This window comes from Ictidomys tridecemlineatus, chromosome 9 (genome assembly GCF_052094955.1).
Source record: "Ictidomys tridecemlineatus isolate mIctTri1 chromosome 9, mIctTri1.hap1, whole genome shotgun sequence".
Taxonomy (NCBI): Eukaryota; Metazoa; Chordata; class Mammalia; order Rodentia; family Sciuridae; genus Ictidomys; species Ictidomys tridecemlineatus.
This window is the reverse complement of record NC_135485.1, coordinates 65,288,369-65,314,021: the sequence shown is the minus strand read 5'-3', so window position 1 is coordinate 65,314,021 and position 25,653 is coordinate 65,288,369. Positions and strand designations below refer to the sequence as shown.

General features: G+C 34.9%; 1 protein-coding gene across 10 annotated transcripts in view; it reads left to right on the top strand.

Annotated features, from left to right (window-relative positions):
• Wdfy3 (WD repeat and FYVE domain containing 3) overlaps positions 1-25,653 on the top strand; it is a 249,231-nt gene that overhangs the window by 29,494 nt on the left and 194,084 nt on the right. For all 10 annotated transcript variants that reach the window (XM_078021529.1, XM_078021535.1, XM_078021532.1 and 7 more), the window contains exon 2: positions 19-109. The gene's annotated coding sequence lies outside the window, so the exon portion shown is untranslated. The remainder of the gene's footprint in view (positions 1-18; positions 110-25,653) is intronic.

Genomic DNA, 25,653 nt, shown 5'->3' with positions numbered 1-25,653 from the left:
TTCTTTCCTTTATTACAGGTATAGTTGTTCTCCACATTTGCTTAAGGAAGAAAGTGCCTGTCATTCTTATTTCTCCGTGGGTTCATGCCAGCCCAGAACAGAGAATCAGGTGAGATTTAGGATTTTTTTTTTTTTTTTTTTTTTTAGTCTGTTGAAAAGGGAGCCAGGGACAGTATCAGGATTGTCTTTACTGAATTGTTGAGTGGTACCAAGTTGACTGAACCATGATTCAAAAGACCTGGCTTTCAATCATTCTTTAGCACTAATGGCTAGGTAAACTAGGGAAAGCCACTTTTCCTTGATGGCTTTTAATTTTCTGCACAAAAAGGGTATGTTAGAATATATTATCATCAGTTTCAATTCTGATTTGAAATCATTATCACTTTTGTTGTAGATACCTGAAGGACAAAATTGTGATTTTAAAGCATTATTTCCTATATCTTTTTCCTGGAAAAATCTAGAGGTACTTCTCAAGTTATGATAGATTAACCCATTGTAATTTGAAAATGTCCTAAGTTGCAACTGTCTTGAAAACACCTGACCTACTGAATTTCATAGCTTAGCACAGTACAGTGTAGAGTATCAGTTGTTTACTCTTGTAATGGTGGCTAACTGGGAGCTGTGGCTCAATGCCTCTGCCTGGCATCAAGAGAGAGTAGCATATTGCATATCAACAATTGTGGAAAGGGTCAAAGTTCAAAATTTGAAGTAAGGTTTCAGTGAATGTGTATTGCTAAAGTCAAAAAATCATAAGTCAAACTATCCTAAGTCAGGGACCACCTGAAATTGATTTTGAAGCACAGGCTTTGAACATCAATCTGTTGTACTGTAATTGAGTGACTAGTTTAAGAGATAAATGACATTGTAAGGCACTTCAGAGTGAAACCAGAGTTTCTCCACTCCTGCTGGCAGTTGAGGTCTGTGTAAGCTGCATGCCTCTGCAGCTGAGATATGTTTTGTAGCTCCTAATGGTGGATTGCGCCCTCCACTATTGCAGAAGACTCCAGCAACTCACTGCCAGTTTCTTCTTTCTGGGTTCTTGACTTGTGAATTCAATTCACAGGAGGAGAATGAGTGAGTTTAAGATTAGAATTTATTCAAGTGTAATTAGAAACAGAACTTCCACAGGGTGAGAGGACACCCAACAGGGCCTGAACAGTGATTGCCATTTGGGTGCGCTAGTGTAGGGGTTTATGTAGCTCTTGGGTCAATGCTATTGGTCCAAAGTTATGCTAGTCAGAGTTTGGAAAAGTACCAACACTATTGGTTAGCACTGTAGTCCCATTCAGGTCTTCCCTGCTTCTGTATGCCAAAGTGAGCCTGGTGGGCTCGGTCACCATGCCCATGCTTGCTGCTCATGCTCCAGTCTACGTGGGTCACTGCTCCACAGCTCCACACTGCTTCCCTGTGCCTCTTGGCAGTGATTAATGGACTGGCTGCATGGCTCAGTGGCCAGGTATTTATGGCAAGAGTACTGCAGCAAAACAATTGTCTTAATTTTCATATTTAACTTTACATTGTGGTCATTGAAAAGTTTATTTTTTATGTGAAGTTATTTATCCTTCCATAATGTTATTTAGCTTTAGAGAGGGCACCTTTTTGACCATGTTAGTTTTGTTGTGATTGCAAATGACCCAGTGAAAATTAGCTTAATCAAAAAGGGGAAGTTATCAGGCTTTTGGTAGTGTTCCAGGAGACACTGAGATCCAAAGACAGAAGTGCACGGGAGCTCTGCCAAATTCATTCTATGAGGCCAACATCACCCTGATTCCGAAACCAGACAAAGACACCTCAAAGAAAGAAAACTACAGACCAATATCTCTGATGAACCTAGATGCAAAAATCCTCAATAAAATTCTGGCGAATCGGATACAAAGGCACATCAAAAAAATTGTGCACCATGATCAAGTAGGATTCATCCCTGGGATGCAAGGATGGTTCAATATACGGAAATCAATAAATGTTATTCACCACATCAATAGACTTAAAGATAAGAACCATATGATGATCTCGATAGACACAGAAAAAGCATTTGACAAAGTACAGCATTTCTTTATGTTCAAAACATTAGAAAAACTAGGGATAACAGGAACTTTCCTCGACATTGTAAAAGCTATCTATGCTAAGCCTCAGGCTAGCATCATTCTGAATGGAGAAAAATTGAAGGCATTCCCTCTAAAATCTGGAACAAGACAGGGATGCCCCCTATCACCACTTCTATTCAATATAGTTCTCGAAACACTGGCCAGAGCAGTTAGACAGACGAAAGAAATTAAAGGCATAAAAATAGGAAAAGAAGAACTTAAATTATCACTATTTGCGGATGACATGATTCTATACCTAGAAGACCCAAAAGGGTCTACAAAAAAACTACTAGAACTAATAAATGAATTCAGCAAACTGGCATGATATAAAATCAACACACATAAATCAAAGGCATTTCTGTATATCAGCGACAAAACTTCTGAAACGGAAATGAGGAAAAACACTCCATTCACAATATCCTCAAAAAAAATAAATACTTGGGAATCAACCTAACAAAAGAGGTGAAAGATTTATGCAATGAAAACTACAGAACCCTAAAAGGAGAAGTAGAAGAAGATCTTAGAAGATGGAAAAATATACCCTGTTCATGGATAGGCAGAACTAACATCATCAAAATGGCGATATTACCCAAAGTTCTCTACAGATTTAATGTGATGCCAATCAAAATCATAAAGGCATTTCTTGTAGAAATAGATAAAGCAATCATGAAATTCATATGGAAAAATAAAAGACCCAGAATAGCAAAAGCAATTCTCAGCAGGAAGTGTGAATCAGGCGGTATAGCGATACCAGATTTCAAACTATATTACAGAGCAATAGTAACAAAAACAGCATGGTACTGGTACCAAAACAGGCGGGTGGACCAATGGTACAGAATAGAGGACACAGAGACTAATCCACAAAGCTACCACTATCTTATATTTGATAAAGGAGCTAAAAGAGGAAGGATAGCATCTTCAACAAATGGTGTTGGGAAAACTGGAAATCCATATGCAACAAAATGAAACTGAATCCCCTCCTCTCACCATGCACAAAAGTTAACTCAAAGTGGATCAAGGAGCTAGATATCAAATCAAAGACTCTGCGTCTGATAGAAGAAAAAGTTGGCTCCGATCTACATATTGTGGGGTTGGGCTCCAAATTCCTTAATAGGACACCCATAGCCCAAGAGTTAAATACAAGAATAAACAAATGGGACCTACTTAAACTAAAAAGTTTTTTCTCAGTAAGAGAAACAATAAGAGAGGTAAATAGGGAGCCTACATCATGGGAACAAATTTTTACTCCTCACACTTCAGATGGAGCCCTAATATCCAGAGTATACAAAGAACTCAAAAAATTAGACAATAAGACAACAACCCAATCAACAAATGGGCCAAGGACCTGAACAGACACTTCTCAGAGGAGGACATACAATCAATCAACAAGTACATGAAAAAAGGCTCACCATCTCTAGCAGTCAGAGAAATGCAAATCAAAACTATTCTAAGATATCATCTCACTTCAGTCAGAATGGCAGCTATTATGAAGACAAACAACAACAAGTATTGGCGAGGATGTGGGGGGAAAAGGTACACTCATACACTGCTAGTGGGATTGCAAACTGGTGCAGTCAATATGGAAAACAGTATGGAGCTTCCTTGGAAAACTGGGAATGGAACCACCATTTGACCCAGCTATTGCCCTTCTCGGACTATTCCCTGAAAACCTTAAAAGAGCGTACTATAGGGATACTTCCACATTGATGTTCATAGCAGCACAATTCACAATTGCTAGACTGTGGAACAAACCTAGATGCCCTTCAATAGATGAATGGATTAAAAAAATGTGGCATTTATATATCATGGAGTATTACGCAGCACTAAAAAATGACAAAATCATGGAATTTGCAGGGAAATGGATGGCACTAGAGCAGATTATGCTTAATGAAGCTAGCCAATCCCTAAAAAACAAATACCAAATGTCTTCTTTGATATAATGAGAGCAACTAAGAACAGAGCAGGGAGGAAGAGCAAGATTAACATTAAACAAAGACATGAGGTGGGAGGGAAAGGGAGAGAAAAGAGAAATTGCATGGAAATGGAGGGAGACCCTCATTGTTATACAAAATTACATATAAGAGGTTGTGAGGGGAATGGGAAAATAAACAAGGAGAGAAATGAATTACAGTAGATGGGGTAGAGAAGGAAGATGGGAGGGGAGGGGAGGGGGGATAGTAGAGGATAGGAAAGGTAGCAGAATACAACAGTTACTAATAGGGCATTATGTAAAAATGTGGATGTGTAACCGATGTGATTCTGCAGTCTGTATTTGGGGTAAAAATGGGAGTTCATAACCCACTTGAATCTAATGTATGAAATATGATGTTAAGAGCTTTGAAATGTTTTGAACAACCAATAAAAAAAAAAAGAAAAAAAAAACAAAGACAGAAGTGCAGTGGGGCTGCACAATGGGAACCTGTGACGTAAGCATAGTTAGGTTTCCTGTCAGCTCTGAGCAGGGTGCCTCTTTTGGGCAGGTCCATATCATTCTTTACCATTTCTTTGGAAACTGGCTATCTTCATGTTTCCAATCTTTGTGATGGGAAGAGTAGTAGCCACTACCTTCCAAGCTTTGGGTCTTGCATTCCGGACTTCCAAAGATAGGTCTCTTCTTATATACCCCATCCCAGATTCCCTTGAACAGACTGACTCCTCAATGAGATGCCCCCAAACAAATCATGGGTCAGAGCAAGATCATTTTAAAATTTTGCATTGGCTCTTTGTTTCAAAACGTGTTCTCTGATAATGATCTGACTTATTCCTACTAAAATGCAGATGCCTAATAATAAAGTATAGGAGTACTCCTTTTAGATGTATTTGCATTTAAGTTGGGATCAAAACATGAGCCAAAGCTGTATTTCTCAAACTGAATTCATAGGAATTCTTATTTCCAGTGTATTAAAAAGATGAACATAAACGCAAGAAAAGTTTTAGAAATTAAAGGGTAGGATCTTGGGTTTCAGGGAGTGGAGGAAAATAAGAAACCATGTTGGTGTGGTTAGAGGTGGGAAACCAATAAAGCTCATAAGGGTTTTGCACTGTCCCTGGCACATAGTAAGAGCAAGGCTTTGTGTTAGCTGCCATTTGTTCCTACAAACATTAGCCTTAACCATTTTTACTTCTGAATATTTGAAGGTTGTAATGATGTGTGTCTGTTATCTGTTTAATATAAGGTTGTATATTTAATACAAGGTTGTATGTCTGTTACCATTTAGTTATTTGACAACACATTTTATTAATACAGTTTGTTTTTGAAAAATAGAATCAACTGCATAAAAGGATAGGAGTTTTGAAGCATTGTTTAAATTATTAACTTACCAAGAAAGGGAAAGAAAATAGAAATGGAGGACATAAGTGTTATTTTTGCTTTAGATCTTTGGAGACTTGTGCAGTTACTAAATACACTTTTAAAAATTGGGAACAGTGCTGGGTGCATTGGTGCCTGCCTATAATCCCAGTGGCTTGGGAGGTTGAGACAGGAGGATCGTGAGTTCAAAGCCAGCTTCAGCAATGGCGAGGCACTAAGCAACTCAGTGAGACCCTATCTCTAAATAAAATAGAAAATAGGGCTGGGGATGGGGCTCAATGGCTGAGTGCCCCTGAGTTCAATCCCTGCTACTGCCCTGCGCTCCTCCCCTCAAAAAAGTTGGGAATATTAGCATATCAAGTTGTCATTCTTTTTTTTTTAAGTAACTTTTTAGTCAATGGACCTTTATTTTATTTATTTATATGTGGTGCTGAGGATGGAACCCAGGGCCTCACGCATGCCAGGAAAGCGCTGTACCACTGAGCCACAAACCCAGCCCCAAGTTATCATTTTCTTTTTAAATTTAATTAACTACTAGCCACTCTGTTTTGTTGTATGTTTTATTTTGTGTTGACATGGGTGAAAGCAGTGGGGGAATGCTCTTTCTCTTCACAGTCTTGTAAAGGGTGTATCATTTTGGCACTTGTTGTCTATGGTCATGTGAGCATTCTTTGTGTGGCCCTCCATTTTATGAAGATTTCTACTTAAAGGCATCTTTATTTGTATCAATATACTTGTAAGATGACTGTGGCTGCTTAGTAGCACCCTAAGACATTTAATATTCTTTTAGAAAAATACCTATGACTAATTAAGAGAAATGTGGAGCTTAGGAGGAAGTCCTACTCATGAACATTTTATCCCAGTTTGGTCAAACAGCAACAATCATATGAATATTCTGTGTGTGTGTGTGTGTGTGTGTGTGTGTGTGTACACATGTGGGTGTATGCTTTATGTGAATGAAAAAGAAGACCACTGCCCTCCTTAAGTGTTTGTAATTAGGAAGTGTTAGTATAAATGATATAGAAGGAAGGTAAGAAATGGGGGGAAAAAATCTAAAACATAAGTTCTCAAGCTATTCAGTTAATTCTTTGTATGTATTGAGAAGGACCTCAAAAAGCCTATCCTAAAATCATACTTTAAAAGTACAGATTCAATATTTTTTGACTGAATGAATAATTTTTGTGGATGTCTGTATGTTTAATTAAAGTGTAAGTTAATGAATTATTTGATTTTGAAACATATAGGGAAAGAAGTACAGATTTCAAATTTTTTCTTTGCTTTTTTTTAACATAATCATTTTTTAGTTTTCTTATAAAAATTGGGATATTTTGATGCTTCCCCCTCTAAATTGCAGAAATAATTTATGGTCTTTCTCCCTTCTGTACAACTTTATTCCCTTTCTTTTTTCCTATCTCATAATTTTTGACCTTTCAAATTGGTTATATTTAGTCTTATTGCATGTTTTGTAGGAAATAAATCATGTATCATGTTTGTTTTTCTCCCTGAATATCTTTACCTGTTTCTTAATTATTTATAACGGGCCCATGAAATGTTTCAGAGTCCCATAGGAATGAATTCTTTGTACTCAATTCTCAATCAGTTGTGTTTCAAAATTCAAACTTTAAAAAAAATTTTTTTTTCAGTTGCTGATGGACCTTTGTTTGTTTGTTTGTTTGTTTATTTATATGGGGTGCTGAGGATTGAACCCAGTGCCTCACACAGGCCAAGCAAGCTATCTACCCTGAGCCACAACCACAACCCTCAAAATTAAAATTTTTGAGATCAGAATTAAGATTTGGTTTATGTTAAAAATCTTTACCTTCTTCCAGCTTCAGTAGATAATCCTGAGGTTTTGCTGTGTCTGGGGATTGGGCTTTCAAAAATAGGGTTTTTGTTTTTTAATGTGGTTTGAGATCATATGAGGAAAGCTTTTACAAAATTTTATCAGAAAACAAGCTGGCTTCGCATGAAAGAATTCCTTGGCCATATTGTTATGGAGGTCTGCTGTGGACTTAGACTGTCTAGGAGATTAGGTTCTTTAATATGGGCTTGTCTTTATCTCCTGTTTCTTGCATTTTTTTTTTAATGGTTTTCATTTCCTACACCTGTTTAAAAATGATCCTGTTCAGAGACTTTCCTTTTATAATATTAGGGATGTATTTGAAATCCACCTACTTATTATGAATAATAGCTAAATGATAATAAAAATAATATTAATAGCAGTTAGCATTTACTATTCCTAGGGTTTTATTTAAGCATGTGTTCCATCATTTATTCTTCCTAACAACCCTATGAGATAGATTGTATTATTATTCTAATTTTATATTGTTAGAAACAGTTGGAGAAGAAACTTGCCCAAGGTCACAGGATTAGGAATTAGCAGAGCCAGATTAAAATGTAGGTGTCTAGTTTATGAATTTGACTGTATTGCTATTCTGCTTCTGGTGCATTGCTTCTTTTTTAATATATTTTTGATTATATTAAACATAGATTTTATTCTGTTGCTGAAAAAAGTAAGAAAACGCTTAGTAATAAAACAGTGTTTGGAACAGAATGATTTGTCCTGTCTTCTCTGACTGTATATTAGGTTAACATTCTATTTTGGGGAAGAATCTATTGATTTGTAATTAAACCCTGGACTTTGCTATGTTCTAATAATATTTTTGGTATTTGGTATGTTTCTTTTGGAAGTACTGTATCTACATAGATACATGGATGTCCGTATCCACCTTTTTTGAAAAGTTATTTTGAAAACAATTTTCCTGGTGCCAAATATTGTAGAATTCAAGTACAAAATGTACAGCCAAGCTTCTGGAGAATTGAATATTTTTAGGTGCCTGTTCTTTGTTTCTTTTTCTGGAGTTGCTTGTACTCCTGGTTTTGTTTCTTCCTGATAAATAATTTTCTCAGCTTTATTATTACTGTTCAGTGGTCAGTCCTGGGTATTAAGGTCACTAGCCTTCAGCTCCATAGATAATTATCTTGGTTGTATTCTTATTTGCTGAGAAAGGAACCACAAATCTCACATTTTTTAAGGATGTCTAGTACTTTCCAGTGAGCTGTTCTTAGAAGAGCCCATTATGTGTTCAAGTTAGTTTCCTTTTCAATGAGGGGAAAGAGCCAGTGCTCTAAGAAGGGACTATTGCGGGAAGAAAATGAATATCATTTGTCTAGTAAATGAAGAAAATCATTGTCCAGCTAGGTGCATTGGCACATGCCTGTCACCTAGCTATTTGGGTGTTGAAGCAGGAGGATCACAGTTTCAAGGTCAGCCTGGGCAACATAGTGAGCAAGACCCTCTCTCAAAATAAAACAAAGGTCTGGGCATGTAATTCAGTGATTAGTATCCCTGGTTAATTCCCCAGTACTGCCAAAACAAAACAAAACAACATTGTCCAGGAAAAACTTTTGGGGTTTTAAGTTCTGATGTATTTTGAGATTATTAACTTGAAAACTTGAATTAGCCCTTAGCTTTTTCTTGGATTTGTGTTGTTATGTAGCAAACTCTCTTTCTATAACTCTTAATTTGGAGTTTGGAATGTTGATATATTTTAAGTCTGATTTATAAAAATGGTGTGTAAATCTAAATTAATGAGCTTTTCAATTATATAACTGTTTTAAAGAAGCAATGGGCCTTAAAAAATTTAAATTCTTTTCTCTGACATTTATTCCAGCAAATAATCTGTGGTGACCTGAGCCATCTTCTTTACCTTTTCTCTAGGTTCTTGTATTCCTTCTTTTTGCATACTTTACATACAGTGTGAGTCTCAGAATGGTAAGGCCTTAAGAATTAAAAAAAAATACTACTACAATAAGAACATTGATAAGAATATATGAAGTACATGCAAATAATTCACAATTCTGTAAAAATAAACTTTATTTCTTGATTTTATCTACCTTGATAAGACATAGTAATGAATACTATGTTTAAAAAAAGACATGTGTAATAACATCCACAAACTTTCATGTTAAGCAGGATGGGAAAATTATATGGTTGTATATGTGATGCAATACATATTTGTTTTTGAAAGAAAAGAATAGTCATAAATTGTGTATCCTTCTTACTTATAACCTGACTAGAGTGGTAACTATTTATTCTAAGATTTAGCAGTTAGTACTTTGTAGACCCATGGAAAGTGTCTTATTTCTGCTTGATGAAGAATACTAGAGATAGCAGCTCTAAACTTGCCTAGGAGACAACAGGAGTAAATCTCCATGCTCCCAAGCTGAAAAAAATGTATGGAAAAGAAGTTATCATTGAAATTAAGTGGTGGCCGATATATCCAAGGAATATTGTGGGAATTTGATTCATTTATTAATCTTGTGATAGATGAATATGTCAAGATGGCAACTAGTGAGTAACAGAACAATGTGGTGGTAATATTAAGAAAAAATATCACCTTATAAGTCTTGGAATGAGAATACATAATGATTGTTCAGCAGAGGAATCCATGTCCCTCTCTAAAGAGTCTGGTTTACTAAGATGTAAAAGTTGGGTCATGTACCTTTTTCTATCAAACTTTTTGTTAAATAAACTGTTGTAATGGTAAAAAAGAAAGGAAAAAAGAAAAAATACTAAAAATCTAAAAACAAGCAGAGACTGCTAGTGATATAATTCACATAAAACAACTTTATATTTTGAAATTTCAAGCATACAGAAAAGTTTAACCAGCAATACATTGGACATCCAAGTACCTTCAACTTTGTTTCAACAGTTATCAGAATCTTGCCCTATACATTTTCCCGTGGATATGTACATTTCAGGGAAGGGTGTGGTGTTACTGAACCATTTGAAAGTAATTTTGACATTATGACATCTTTCTTGTAAATACTTTGTCTCCTGGAAATAAGGGCATTCTTCTGTAAGACCACTACATTATTTTGTCATATGTGAAAATAACAGTGTGATAATTACATTCTGTTAAATCCAGTTCTTATTTGAATTTCACATTTGTCCCCAAAATTTCATTTTCTAGCTTTTTTCACACAACAGTCTAGTTAAGGCCCACATGTTGTATTTGCTTTTTTCCTTATTCTTTTAAAATCTACACAAGGTTTCCCTTTTTTCTCTCTTTCTTCCTTTCTTTCTTTTTCTTTTTTCTTTTTTTTTCTTTTTATATTTAGTACTAGGATTGAACCTAGAGGAGCTTAGCCACTGAGCCACATCCCTGGCCCTTAAATATATATATATATATATATATATATATATATATATATATATATATATATATATATATATTTACTTTTTAATTTTGAGACAGGGTCTTTCTCTTTTCTTTTAAAAAGATAATTATCTATTTATATATTTATTTATTTATTTTGAAGAAAGCACGACCAATTCCCTTGTGGAAATCCACATTCTCTGTTTCTTCCTGAGTCTGCCCAGTGAGGTTGGAAAATACTCTTCTCACAGGAGCAGGAAACCACAAGAGATACACAAAAAAATTTCCCAGGGACTCGGTTAGTGACTGGAAATAGTTATTACTTGACAAAGTTTAAATGAGAACAATCTAGAGAGTTTTTCTTCAGGTTATTGAAGCAAAAATTGGAAAAAGACTAGGAAAATAAAGAGGCTAAAGGGAATGTGTATGGTTCTGAGGCTGAAAGAGGGAAGAGGATGGGTTAGATGTTTAATTTGTGTGTTGGCTGAGTGGCTAAATGAATGAATCCCGCCTGTTATTCTCTGCATTGACCATGGGAAGCGTAGTGAGCCCACAGCAGCTTAGCTGCTTTTGGAAAAGCAAAAGAGGTTGTATGCATTAGATCTTTCACGAGTATATTCTGAGCTTTTCTGTGCGAGTATACACGTAATAATAATATTTTGTACTGCTTCTTATAAATTTTCAGGAACAAATTTGTAGCTGTGATCTTATATTTTGGCTGTATCTAATGTGCTTTATAATGACTATGCAGATACTTAGGTGGGAAGTTTCTTGGTATCGTAGAAGGAAGAGATTAAGAATCAGATCTTGGGGTTGAAATCTTGTTTCTACCTGTACTAGCAAGCAAGCCTGTTTAATTACCTTAGCCTCTGACTGTTTTCCTCTTTGTGATGATTTTAGCACACTGGTGTAGGGGAAACAGTCCTTGGAGTAAACAGACCTGTTTCTAAAACCTAGTTCTTCTGGGTAGTATCACGTGGCTTTAGATTGCTTAAAATCTTTATTCTTGGGGTTCTCTTCATAAAAGTTGGATTGATACTTCATTAGATTGTTGTTAGGGTTAAAGAAAGAACTCATGCAAAACACTGAGTGTGGAGCCTGGCACATATGGTAGCTATTGACATGTGTTAGTTTCTTGGCAGCAGATTGTTGCAAGGATCAAGTTAAATAGTCAAATAAATGTGAAATCTCTTTGTAAAGAATAGTCCTATACAGAAAATTTAGGCAATGCCTAGGAAATAAAATACTGTTATAAAGCCATGTACTCATGAAACCTAAGTTTGATACAAAACTTGATTCTCTGCTTCTGCTGGCAGGTCAGGCCTATGCAAGCTGCAGCGTCTACAGCTGAAAAAGCCTGTTTTAGTGTTAGCAGCTAATCACAGAACAGAATGCCTACCAGTTCAGCTCTAAGGGTTGCAGCTGGCAAAGACTGATTCTTCTCTACTATCATTGAGTGTAATGTTGCAGCTCTTAGTATTGCAGCTCTAAATGGGGTGCTCTGACTTCCAGTGTTGCAGTAGTCTCCAAGTTCTTGTCTTGCAAATCCAAATAATGAAATACATGAGACAATGGAAGGCAAGAGTGAAAAGAGTATGATTATTTTAAGTATGAAGAATAGAAATAACTCTTGCAGTGGCAAGAGAGGACCCCAGTAAGGGTTGCTGCCTGAGTGTAATAGTCTAGGGGTTTATATAGCATTTTGGTCAGTGCTAATCAGGCTTTGGAAAAACTACCAATCCTATTGGTTAGCCCTGAAGTCCCATTCACATCTGCCTCCACTTTAATTTTCCACCTGCTCCTTGGGAAGTGGGAGATTTAGGTTGTCCTTTAATGGACATGTGGGGTTCTCGCTCATGGCATTGTGTAGAGCAGGCATCCACACTGGGTCCAGGATGGGGTGCTTTGGTGACAGGAGTGCCCTGACGCATCTCGGCCCTGGCTTGCCGAGTGTCAGGCTGCTACAGGCATGGCTGACTCCCCCAACTGTGGCCCATGCCTGCTACCTACACTTCAGCCCACCCAGGCTGCCGCTTGACTGCTCTGGGACACAGGTTTGACTTCATTTATTTCTCTTCAATTTTCATTGTAAAAATTTCTGCAATAATGGTGTCCTAAGAAATACTGTGAACACTAGAAAATAACATATCATTTAAAACATCTGCTTAAGAGAATTGGACTAATAGTTCAGTGTAAAATGTTGTGATTACTTCTACTTGTTTGTGTAGGAAAAATGATTCCTTTTATATCTCATGGCTGAGCACTAAAGTCAGTGAGCCTGTGTAAGTATATTTCTAGCCTGAATGCTTTCCCTTTTGATGTAGCTTAGAGAATTTTGTTCTATTTTTAAACATTTTTATAAAAACAAAATAATCTGGTTACAGGTTTTGCAGTTTGATAATAGGGAAAATAATCTAGCTCATAGGGTTAAGGATCATTATTCTGCTGTTCAGTTGGGATTTTAATTTTTGATACTTGCAACATAGCATATAGAACTGTGAAGAGTATCTGTGAGCATTACAGATTGTTGAGAACTTTATTAAGCATCTGATTACCTTCTCTTCTGTAATGGAGGCAAAATTCTACCTCCATCCTTAGGGTAGTGGCAGCCTGAGAACTAAATTAACTGTAAGACAGATGACTAGGAAGAAAGCATGCAAGTTTATTTAATTTAAGTGTTATATGGCATAGAAATTCTCATAAGGAATCAAAAACACTAATGAAGCAGTTAAAATGGAACACCTACGTACTGAAATAGACAAGGAGTAATAACTCGTGAAAACGTGACAAAGAGGTTCTGGGGCAGGAGTATATCATTGAGTAGAGAAGTGGCTAGGAATGTAAATTTAGGTTAATGGTTGTTTATACAGATTTTCTTTGGCCCCAACTTTCCATTTTTAAAAAGAAGTTTGTTTTCTCTCTAGTAAAAGGGGGCATCTTTCACTTGGGAATTTCATCCCTTGCTTTCAAGAAACAGCACAAAAGTCAGAGTAGCACAAAGGTCAGAGTGATCTGACCTACTCTTTTTCTAGTGCCTTGAAACTTAAATCATCAAGCTGCCAAAATGGCATATTTTGGATGACTTATTCTTAACTCCTTCACTTCAAAAGAGGTTGATTTTCCTCTTTCCCATTATTTACATAACACAGGGGCAAACCACCTCTGTATGCTCAAAGATATCTCACCATGTTTCCCAGTTGAAAAGAAAGTAGATCAAACACTTCCAGTTTTTACTAGCATTTGATTCTTTATACAATATGTGTGGAGAATAAATTAAGTAATTTTGCATATGAAATTTTATTCTTTTCTGTTTGCTGTAATTTACTTAGACCCTTTGGAAATCCAAGTTAAAAGTCCATTTGTAAGCTGAATTGATCATTGAACCCTTTCTTTACACACACAGTTAAGATTTTCAGATCAAAATTTGAAAAACAAATGTTTTAAAAAGACTGAATGAATGTGGTAATTAAAACAATATTTTTTGTTCAGAGAGGAGGCCATGCTACAAGTTACTTAGTTTTTATTACTTAAAGCTTCATTGTTTTCGTTTTATAAACTGGAAAAGAACTAAGCTCTTTGTTCTGAGGAACTAAATCATTTAGCAAGACTCCTTCGTGTATATCTTACCATCTGTTGTATTTTATATTCTTAGTGTAAAATATCAAGGAGATTGTTTTATTTACAAAATATTTTGGTTTTTTATTGTTTTGCAACTTGAAGTTTAATATGAAAGTTACTTGAACCTATTACTGATATCTACAGGTATAGATATATAAGTAGGATCTAGAAACCAGGATCTGTATACATTGAGTAACTTTTATATATAATACATATATGCATATATGTTTGTAGTTTTATATATAGTTATATATTGATTGCTTCAATTAGAAAATGTAAATTCCTCAGAGTGGAAGCAATAGAAACCTCATTCCATGTTTGCTTATAAATATTTTTGTATTCTTAGAATGTTCTGTATTAACAATAATATTCTCAAGTAACTTCTGAGAATAATAATATTCTTAAGAAATATTCTCAAGTAAATGTCAGAGAGCAACAAAGACATAAAAAAATAACTTTTCTCCTGTTCTACTAAGAATAATTGAGAGGGCTAGTTAATTCTCAAATGTTGATACTTTTTTTTAAAAAAAATATTTTTGTAGCTGTAGATGGACACAATATTTTTATTTATTTATTTTTATGTTGGGCTGAGGATCAAACTCAGTGCCTTACGCATGTAAGGCAAGTGCTCTACCACTGAGCTACAACCCCAGCCCAAAATGTTGATAGTTTAATTCAAGGCAAATCTCTACTGTGAAATGCTAGAGAATAGAATTTTCTCTTCCTTTCCCATTCTTTCCTTTACCTTCTCTTTTTCTTTCTTTCCTTTTTAATTCTTTACCTTTCCATTTTCTTTCCTTCCATTCTGTTCTTTATCTTTTCCTTCCCTTCTTTCCTTTTAATTGCCTCTTTTTTTCCCCCCAAAGTTGTTACTGTATGTTTTTTTGTGTAGGAAGTCCTGACTATATTGCTTAATAGTGGTTGCTTTAACATTGGGTCAAAGAAGGCTTCTATACTTGTTTCATGACTAAATTTGCAATTATGTTATATTCTCTGGACAAAAATTTTTATAGATGTAAGTTTCTGGGCAAGAATTTTTGCTTATTGTTTTGCAGGATCCAAAGTAATATATTTTATCATTGTGGTGTGGGAGGCCACCATGCCATGTGACCAGCATTTTCCTTTCCTGATTGGTGAGGCTCTGTTGGTCACTTCCTGTGATCTGGCAACATCAAAGTGGCTCTAGATGTAGGCAAGATCTTGGAAGTCCTAAATTGTCACAAAATGTGTCTTCATGTGTAGGCGTGCCTTCCTACAGCCCCAGGGGTCCCTTACCTGTCCTTGTAACCCTGCCCCTCTTGACTTTTTTTGGATGGAAATTTCTAAAGAATTAGAGTCCCCCCACCCCCAATAAAAGACCACTCCTGAATTTGCTAGCTTTCTCTCGCCAGCTTCTCATGATATTCCTTGCTCTCCCATTTGGGGAGCTTGAGGATGAGGGCAGAGGAGCAGTCCTGGGGCTGGATTTAAAGGTAAATTGTGTGCCTGTATTTTATTTGGTACCTTAGGAAATTCACTCGAGTGACCTTAGTTTGGCTGTCTGCTCTGGTCTGGGGCAGTATTGTGGGGATTTAAAATTGATCTAGTAAGTTCTTTGCTATCTATTTTTGGGATGAGTTAAGAAATCCAGAGAGGAACATGGTCAAATTCATCTGGGGCAAGGACTATATAGCAGAATTTATAAATGGCTTGGAGCCAAGACTGGACATGGACAAAGCATGTGATCTCTAGTAGATCATAGCAATATATCTGATGAGAGAAACTAAGTGATTAGATCCTGAACCAGTTTGGTATGATTGGAGGCAAAAGCGTATAAACAATATTCCCTTAGGATATTGTCATTTGGGTGTGGGAGTTGAAGGAAAGGGAGGAAATGAAGTGAAACTGTTAGATAATCTAAGGTAGCTGCCAGCTTTCCAGCTGGATGATTGTTTCACACTGGTCCTCCTCAGCTGTGTAGGAAAAATACAACAGATTTTAAAGAGAAAAGTAATTTCTTATTTTCTAAGCATAATGATTTTTTAAAGAGATAATTTTAAACTTACAGAAAACTTGCAGAAATAATATAAAGAGCATCCATGTACCCTGGATTAAGATTGTTAGCCTTTTGTCTCAGATACTTTATTATTCCACTTTGTGAATGAATGCTTTTGCATATATTTATTATACATATGTATTATTGACCCATTTGAGAGTTATATTGAATACATCATAGCTCTTTAGTCCTAAATACTTCAGTGTAAATTTCTAAGAATGTGGATAATCTTTTACACTAACAGGCTAAACACTTGAGTAAGACTTAACATTGTTACATTACCCCCTTTTTTTAAAAAAAAAAATATTTTCTAGCTGTCGATGCTTATTTATTTATTTATTTATTCATTTATATGTGGATTACACATGCTAGGCAAGTGCTCTGCTATTGAGCCACAACCCCAGCCCCACATTACTTTTCCTTAGTCATTTTCTAATTGTAAACTGACCAAACAAATGCCCTTTTATAGCAATTTTCTTCTTTCCAGTACAGGAGTTAGTCTGTAATCATATATTATTGGGTTTAGATGTCATGTATTTTTAGTACCTTTTTTTTTCTTGTATCACGGATTGAACTTAGAGGCACTTGAACCACAACCCTAGCCCTCTTTTGTATTTTATTTAGAGACAGGGTCTCACTGAGTTGCTTTGTACCTCACCTTTGCTGAGGCTGGCTTTGAAATCACAATACTCCTGTCTCCCAAGCTGCTGGGATTACAGTTATGTACCGCTGTGCCCAGTTTAGTACCTTTTAATTTGGAATAGTTCTTCAGATTTTCTTTGTCTTACAAGGGCAATTCAAAACTATGTAACCTTCCTCCCTCCCCCTTTTTTTCCACAGCATATTTTCATTTTTGGTTTGTCTAATGTTTTTTCTTGGTAAAATTTCAGGTTACTAGTTCCTGGATAGAATATTACATAAAGAATGTGTCTTTCTTAGCATATCACTTCTGGAGTGACCTGTACCTCATTTGGGATGTAGATTTTGACCACCCGTTTCATTATCTCATTTGTCAACTAAATAGTTACTGTATACTTTCCTTGCAACTAATAAAAAGTCTATGAGAAGGGAGGTACTATTAAAACATATTGCTTCTAGGGGGGGCCGGCTGGGGTTGTGGCTCAGTGGTAGAGTGCTTGCCTCATATGTGTGAGTCACTGGGTTCAATTCTCAGCACCACATATAAATGAATGAATAAAATAAAGGTCGATCAACATTTAAAAATATTTTTTAAAAAACATATTGCTCCTCATAAAACGTTATCCTTTGTATATAGATTCCATTGATCAAACTAGCTTGAATCAGTCTACTGTTAGGGTCGTGAAGTGATTTTTTTTTCCTATTTTACCTTGTCCTCTACATTTACCAGTCATTATTTAGTATTTTACTGTAATAAGAGCCCTTTTAGTTATCTGTGTATATTTGAATTATTTTTAGTATGCATTTGTGGTTTCTTATTTTTCCCCCATGGGTAACAGTTTATTACTTTCCTTCAATATTTCAGATGTCATCATTGGGATTATTTCATGCTGGCTCCTGTGTCCTTTTACATGCTACCATCATTCTTTTTTAGCTTATCATCATTTTTTTATTCTTCATAAGGAACAAGGCTCAACTTGTTCCTTTAATGCCCAACATTGGAGTCAGTCATTTCCCCTAGGAGCCACAGTCCTTCCTACTTGAGAATGCTATTAGAAACCAAGATCTGGACACTTGTTATGTACATTGCTGCTGAGTATCTGTTTTGGGGCCACATCAGGAAACAAAGCTAGAAAATATATGTCTTGATACACACACACACACACACACATATACATATGTATATGTGATTCATGTGTATGTTTATGTTAAATGGATATATGTATGAACATGGTTGTTGTTTTTTTAGAAATTGAATTCACATTGGTACTTATAATTCTCCCTTTTTCTCTTGTGAGGACATGATTTCCAACAATACCAACAGTTTTACTCATTTGCTTTAAATGAATATTGTCTCAGATAGTTTTAGAACTGCTTCATCTGTACTGTTAAAAAATTAAAATACAAAAACAACATCCTACCCTATTAGATAACCAACTTTGGTTTCTGGTTTATCCTTCTAATGTTTCTTTTTATTATAATAAGCAGATATGTATATTTTCTTATTTCCTTTTTTCCCCACAACATAAAAGATAGCATACTATCTGTTGAAGCACTGCCATTTAGCTGTTTTCACTGAAAGGTATACTTTGGAAATCATGCCATATCAGTTCATAGAGATCATTATTTATTTATGTGTGTGTGTGTGTGTGTGTGTGTGTGTGTGTGTGTGTGTGAGTGTGTTTACCAGTTTTTTCGTCCTGACTTCTATCTGTAATCCAAGTAGTTTCAAGTATTTTATGGTTATACACTGCTGAATTCAGTAATCTTGTGTTGTCTTATACTGTTGGAGCTGAGTCTTCAGGATAAATGTTAGAGTGAGATTACTTGATCAAAGTGATAAATGCTTATGTAGTTTTGTTAGATATCATCATGTTTCCTATGTAGAGTTGTACTGTCTAGCTTTTGCACCAGCAGTGTTTGAGAGTGCTTTTTTCCCCACATCCTCTCCAAGAGACTGTATTGTCAAGCTTTTGAATTTTCATCAAGTTGAAGGGCAAAGAAATAATATCTCAGTATAGTTTTCATGAGTGAAGTTTAGTATCTTTTCAGATTTCCAAAAATATAGAGAGAGCTATACAGATATATAGGGAGATTTCTTTTCATCATTTTCCATTTTTTTAGGAATTTTGGACTCTAGTTATTAAGATCTTTGTATGTTGGGAGTGTTAGCTCTTTATCTGTAAAATATATTGCAGATATTTTAATTTTCTCATTTGTCTTCTAGCTTTGTTCATGGTAGTTTTGCCATTCAAAGTTATTTTTCTGTAATTGCATTATGAATGATTCATTCCTATTATTACTTTTGAGTAATAGTTATAAAACTATAATGAACTAGAAATGAATTTGCTATGTATAACAGGAAAGGAATGAAGTAGTTATCTATACTAGAGAAAAGGGGATAATTCTCTCTGTTCTGTTGTCAGTACTCTACAATCTTACATTTTAAAGCCCAAGCCAGAAAATCTGCTATTTCATTTACACAATATGCAGATTTGTTTATTTCACTTTCAACTTTTTATTACAGAAAATTTCAAATATCTATATAGTTAACCTCATAGACTTATCATGTTGCTTCAGTAATTTTCAATTCTTGAACATCGTTGTGCCAAATGTCCTAGATTGTAGGTTTCCAGTTATTGTGAAAGGAACGTTTGGACTGGCCTAGCAGACTTTGACTAACTGACCCCCCAGATTCTCTGGCCTTTTATCAGTGGTCTTGGCACTAGACCCGAGTTCCTTTAGGCTTCTGTGACTCCACCATCTCTTCAAATCTAAAGTTTACAGAAAAAAGATGAGAAAATAATAGACCAGATACTAATAATGTTGCCACGAAATCAGTGAAATAATTCAAAGGACTTCACTGATGAATTAAGTTATATCTTTTATTTCAGGTCAAGGTTATACTATTTACCTTGGTTTTCTTTTTTCCTCATTCAATGTTATTAGAATAGAACCAACAAACATCATTTATCAATTAGTCTAAGAAGACAACTTACTGACATTTGCTAGCCAGAATCTAAATGTAACACAGAAAATGTTTATAAATTCTGATTTGCTTAATGGGATTTTCTTTGTACTACAGTTTTTTAAACTAAATCGTGTTGCTTTCATCTGATAGCTTCCACAGAAATTATTTTATTAATTTAGTATATTAATTTTCAGTTTATCAAGAGTCTGTGTTTAATTTGAAAGAATGATTAGAGATTACCAGAGTTCTGGGATTTCTTAATTTCATTTAATTTTTAAGGGCCTGTATTCTACTTGGAACAATATTCTTGATACATTGAAATCCAGTTGAAGTACTGCATTAGAATTATATAGAATACTTTTTTCTTCCTGCTCAAGTAGAAACTGATCAGTCACTTAGTAATCATATGCTACGAATTCCAATATTCTTCTGAAAATACTTTAACAGAGGCAGGAAGGAAAATCAATCAGTGAACTTATCTAATGGTTATAAATCATTTTTATAAGTAAAGTTCACATTTTCTTCATTGAGAATAGTAATGATGATTATCTTAGAAGACAGACTGCTTTCTGACAAGAAGTGGATGGAAAGTACTATTATAATCACAGGGCACCTTGTTGCATGGGCCTGTGTTGATTATTATTTTTACAGTGCCTATCTTTTGTGAACTGCCTAGATGGACTAAAATGCTACCTCTTGCTGATGTTTTCATTTCTTGACCTGTCATTTTTGTGTCTTTCTGTTTTTAGTTTATGATCTGTATCCTGTTTCTGAAATTATATCTTTCCACCAAAAAAGGGTTTTCTTATAGCCAGCTAGCCAGACAGACAGATAATAAAACATGAACATTTTATAATTAATACTTGTTCCTAGACATGACAGGGTTCCACTTTTGAGGATTAGGAACATCAACTGTAATTTCATGATTAGTTTATTATGAAACAGGGTATTTTTTTATTAGTTTGTGGAATATAATAGCATTCTTGATTAGAAAACAGCATGGTAAGTCATCAGTTTTGCACCACTTGCCAAAAACATGAGACAGATGTGGAGTGTGTTTTTGTATAATTAAGACCTTTTCCCCTTAGTTCATGTTGATTGAGGTTTGTGCACTTAAGAGTGTCTACTACCTAGAATTTTTACAGGTTTCTGGTGTTGTTTTTCTTTTATTTTTCAGTTTTGATTGTTAAAATATGAGTGCACATATTTTTCTCTGGGGAGTCTCATTTTTAAACTGTTGTAAGGAGAATTCTAGATATGGAAATAGAAATAAAGTAAAAACAGAGAACTAAATACCTAAACCCTGTAGTGAACTTGGCTATTATTTCTGTGGAGTGTTTGTGAGTTTCACTTGGCTTGAATGTCAAGTTCAGGCTATCAAAATAAAAATCTTCTAATTTCATTTATAGGACTCTCCTTTAATGTGGTCAGGAAACTGGATGCTTTATTTTAATGTTGTATATGAATTTTGAAGTTAGCACTGTGTCAGGGTATGTTGGTTAGAAATTTTTGTTATGATAGGTTTTAGATAAATTCTATATTTCAGGAATAATATTCAATCTTAGATGCTTTATTTTCTAAGATATTGTGATAAAATATACATGACCTAAAAATCGCAACTTTTAACCATGTTTAAATGGATAACTCAGTGGCATTTTTTTCCTTTAGAGTGTTTTATAATCATTACATCTATTTATTTCTAGAAGTTTATCATCCCAAACAGAAAGTTGTACCCATTGAGCAATAATTCCCCATTGCTCTCCCTCTCTTCTGGTCCTTAATAACCTCTATTCTACTTTATGTCTCTGTGAATTTACCTAGTTCAGATATTTCATGTGAACGCCATCATAAAACATTTATTGTTTTGTATCTGGGTATTTTCCCTTGGTATAATGTTTTCAAAGTTCAACCATGTTGTAGTATATATCAAAACCTTATTTTTTTAAATAGCAGATTAATATTCCATTGTATGTTTGTATCCCATTTTATTTATGCATTTATCTGTTGATGGACACTTGGGTTATAGCCATCTTTTGCTATTGGGAAAAGTGCTGCTAATAACATTGATTTATATATATAATTATGTGTACCCACATATATGTATATATATTTATATGTATTTACATTTATACATATTTGATTCCCTGTTTTGGTTCTTTTTTTCGTTTGTTTTTTACATATTTTTATTTATATATAACAGAAGAATGCATTACAACTCTTATTACATATTTAGAGCTCAATTGTTCATATCTCTGGTTGTATACATAGTATACTTACACCAATTTGTGTTCTCATACTTTGGATAATAATGATCATCACATTCAACCACCATTAATTACCCACTGCCGCCTCCCTTGCCTTCCCACCCCTCTGCCCTATCTAGAGTTTGTCTATTCTTCCCATGCTTCCCCTCCCTATCCCACTATGAATCAGCTTCCTTATATATGCACACATATATATTATATCTTATATCAAAGAAAACGTCCGGCACCTGTTTTTTGCGGGGATTAGCTAACTTCACTTAGCATTATCTTCTCTAACTCCATCCATTTACCTGCAAATGCCTTGATTTTATTCTCTTTTATTGTTGAGTAATATTCCATTGTGTGTATATGCCACATTTTTTTTTATCCATTCATCTATTGAAGGGCATTTAGGTTGATTCTACAATTTACCTATTGTAAACTGTGCTGCTATAAACATTGGTGTGGCTGTGTCCCTGTAGTATGCTGTTTTTAAGTCCTTTGGGTATAGACAAGGAGAGCGATGGAGAGACCCAGAATAGCTAAAGAAATCCTTAGCAGGAAGAGTGGTGCAGGTGACATCACTATACCAGACCTTAAACTGTACTACAGAGCAATAATAGCAAAAACAGCATGAAATTGGCACCAAAAACAAGTGGTAGACCAATGGTACAGAATAGAGGACATAGAGACTAACCCACAAAACTACAATTATCTTATATTAGACAAAGGTGCCAAAAACATGTATTGGAGAAAAGACAGCCTCTTCAACAAATGGTGCTGGCAAAACTGGAAATCCATATGCAACAAAATGAAATTAAACCCTTGTCTCTCACCAAGCACAAAACTCAACTCAAAATGGTTCAAGAATTTAGGAATACAACCAGAGACACTGCTTCTAATGGAAGAAAAAGTAGGCCCTAATCTCTATCATGTGAGATCAGGCCCTAACTTCCTTAATAAGACTCCTGTGGCACAAGGATTAAAATCAAGAATTAATAATTGGGATGGAGTGAAATTAAAAAGTTGCTTCTCAGCAAAAGAAACAATCTGTGAGGTGAATAGGGAGCCTACATCTTGGGAGCAAATCTTTACCCCTCACACATCAGATAGAGCACTAATCACTAAGGTATATAAAGAACTGAAAAACCTGACACCAAAAATCAAATAACCAAATCAATAAATGGGCCACGGACCTGAAGAGACACTTCTCAGAAGATGATGTACAATCAGTCAACAAACACATGAAAAAATGTTCATCATCACTAGCAATTAGAGAAATGCAAATCAAAACCACTCTAAGATTTATCTCACTCCAGTCAGAATGGCAGCTATTATGCATATAAACAACAATAAGTATTGGTGAGGATGTGGGGAAAAAGGAACTCTCACTGCTGGTGGGACTGCAAATTGGTACAGCCAATATGGAAAGCAGTATGGAGATTTCTTAGAAAATTGGGAATGGAACCACCATTTGACCCTGTTTTTAGTTGTTTAGAAAGCAGAATTACTGCATCATATGATAACTATTTAACTTTTTGAAGAACCACAAAACTTGTTTTTCATGGTGACAGATACATTTTACATACCACCAGTAAAGCACAAAGATTTCACCTTTTATATATCCTGGCTAACCACCTGTTAGTTTCCACTGTTTGGTTTATAGTCATTCTGGAAAATACGAGATGATATTTCATTGAGGTTTTGATGTGCATTTCCTCAGTGAGTAGATAATATTGAGCATTTTTTTATTGTGCTTCTTTGGTGAAATGTCTATTCCTTTTTTCATTTTTAAATTGATTTGTCTTTTTGTTGTTGAATTGTAGGAGTTCTTTATGTACTCTGGATGTTAAGCCCTTATTAGGCATAGAAGTTACAAAGACTTGCTCTTGTTTTGTCTTTTTTTTTCTGTTGATAATGTCCTTTGTTGATAGTGTCCTTTGATATACCAAAATCTTTAATTTTCCTCAAGACCTGCTCCTCTATTCTTCCCTAATTCCTATTATTTTTCCCTGTTTGCTTATATATGTAAGTATGTATGTATGTATTTTTGTGGAGTCAAAACCAGGGCCTTGCAGATCCTAGGTGAGTATCTGTCACTGAGCTACCAACATGCCTAGTCCTTAAGTTAATTTTTACATGTGGATATTTCAGTTTTATCAGTAACATTTTATTTTGAGGAGACTGTCCTTTCCCTTTGTTGAAAATTAATTTGCCATACCATGTGAGGGTTTTATCTAGGTTCTCTGTTCTATTTCATTGGTCTATATGGCCATTTTTATGCCAATACTACATGTTTTTGATTACTGCAAAATGATTTATTTTTAACTGGCTATTTTATTACTCTTAATGTAATCCTTTAAAAATATTTATATGCTTAAATTCTGCTTTTAATAGTTTGATTTAGTTGGCAGTAGTTCAAAAAGAATTACAAATTTAGAATGAATACTGATGCAGTTATGCAAGAAAAAGTAATGTTAAATGTGGCAAAATTTTACTTATTTGATTGTTATTACATTTTCTTTGGAAATTACATATTGGGGAGAAAAAGACAAAAATGATCACTTCATACTTCCTACTTGATTACAGAAAGAATACCAGAATAAAAAAGACCAATTATTTACATGTCAAGCAAATGATCCTTTAATTTAATGTTACATGTCACTTTTAGTTTAGAACCAGAAGTAATCTACTTGCATAAATTCTTCAGGGACTTCAAAAAAGAAAATCGCTGATACTTGGGGAGGAATGTGTTCAGTAAGGAGCTAGCAGTGACAAACTCTTACAGCCAGACCAGATTGACTGTTTAGGCTTTTTTATGTGATAAATATCTAACTGATTTTGTGTCATTTCAGACTCAATAACGATTAAAAAATTGGGAGACTATCCAATGTCATTTTCTTTTACTTTATTAATGCACAATTTTAATGTTTTTAATACTACATTATAGTTATAGAGTTCATTTGGACATATTTTACGTTTGGATAAATTTTGTTCCATTTCAATTCCCAGTTATTACACTTTTCCACCTCTCCTTCCATCCTCTGTTCCCCTTCTTGTCGGTCTTTCTTCTGTTTATTTATTGTTTTTATTAAAATTGGTACTTTATAGATAGACAAAGATAGAATTCACTATGGTATATGCATATGTGTGCATAGCATAGTTTGGTCAATTTTCTTCTGCAGTTACTCCCTTTTCTAGTCTCTGCTCTCTCCCCCTTCTTCTACATCATTGATCTCCCTTCTATTTTCATGGGATTCCCCTGACTCCTGCTTTTTTTTTTTTTTTACTTTGATCTAGCTTCTGCATATGAGAGAAAATATTTGATTCTTGACTTTAAGAAACAGTTGATCAACAAATATATGAAAAAATGTTCAACATCTCTAGCAATCAGAGAAATCCAAATCAAAACTACTATAAGATTTCATCTCCAGTCAGAATGGCAGTTATTAAGAATACAAACAACAATTAGTGTTGATGAGGATGTGGTGAAAAAGGAACACTCATATATTGCTGGTGGGACTGCAAATTGGTGCAATCACTCTGGAAAGCAGTATGGAGATTCCTTAGAAAACTTGGAATGGAACCACC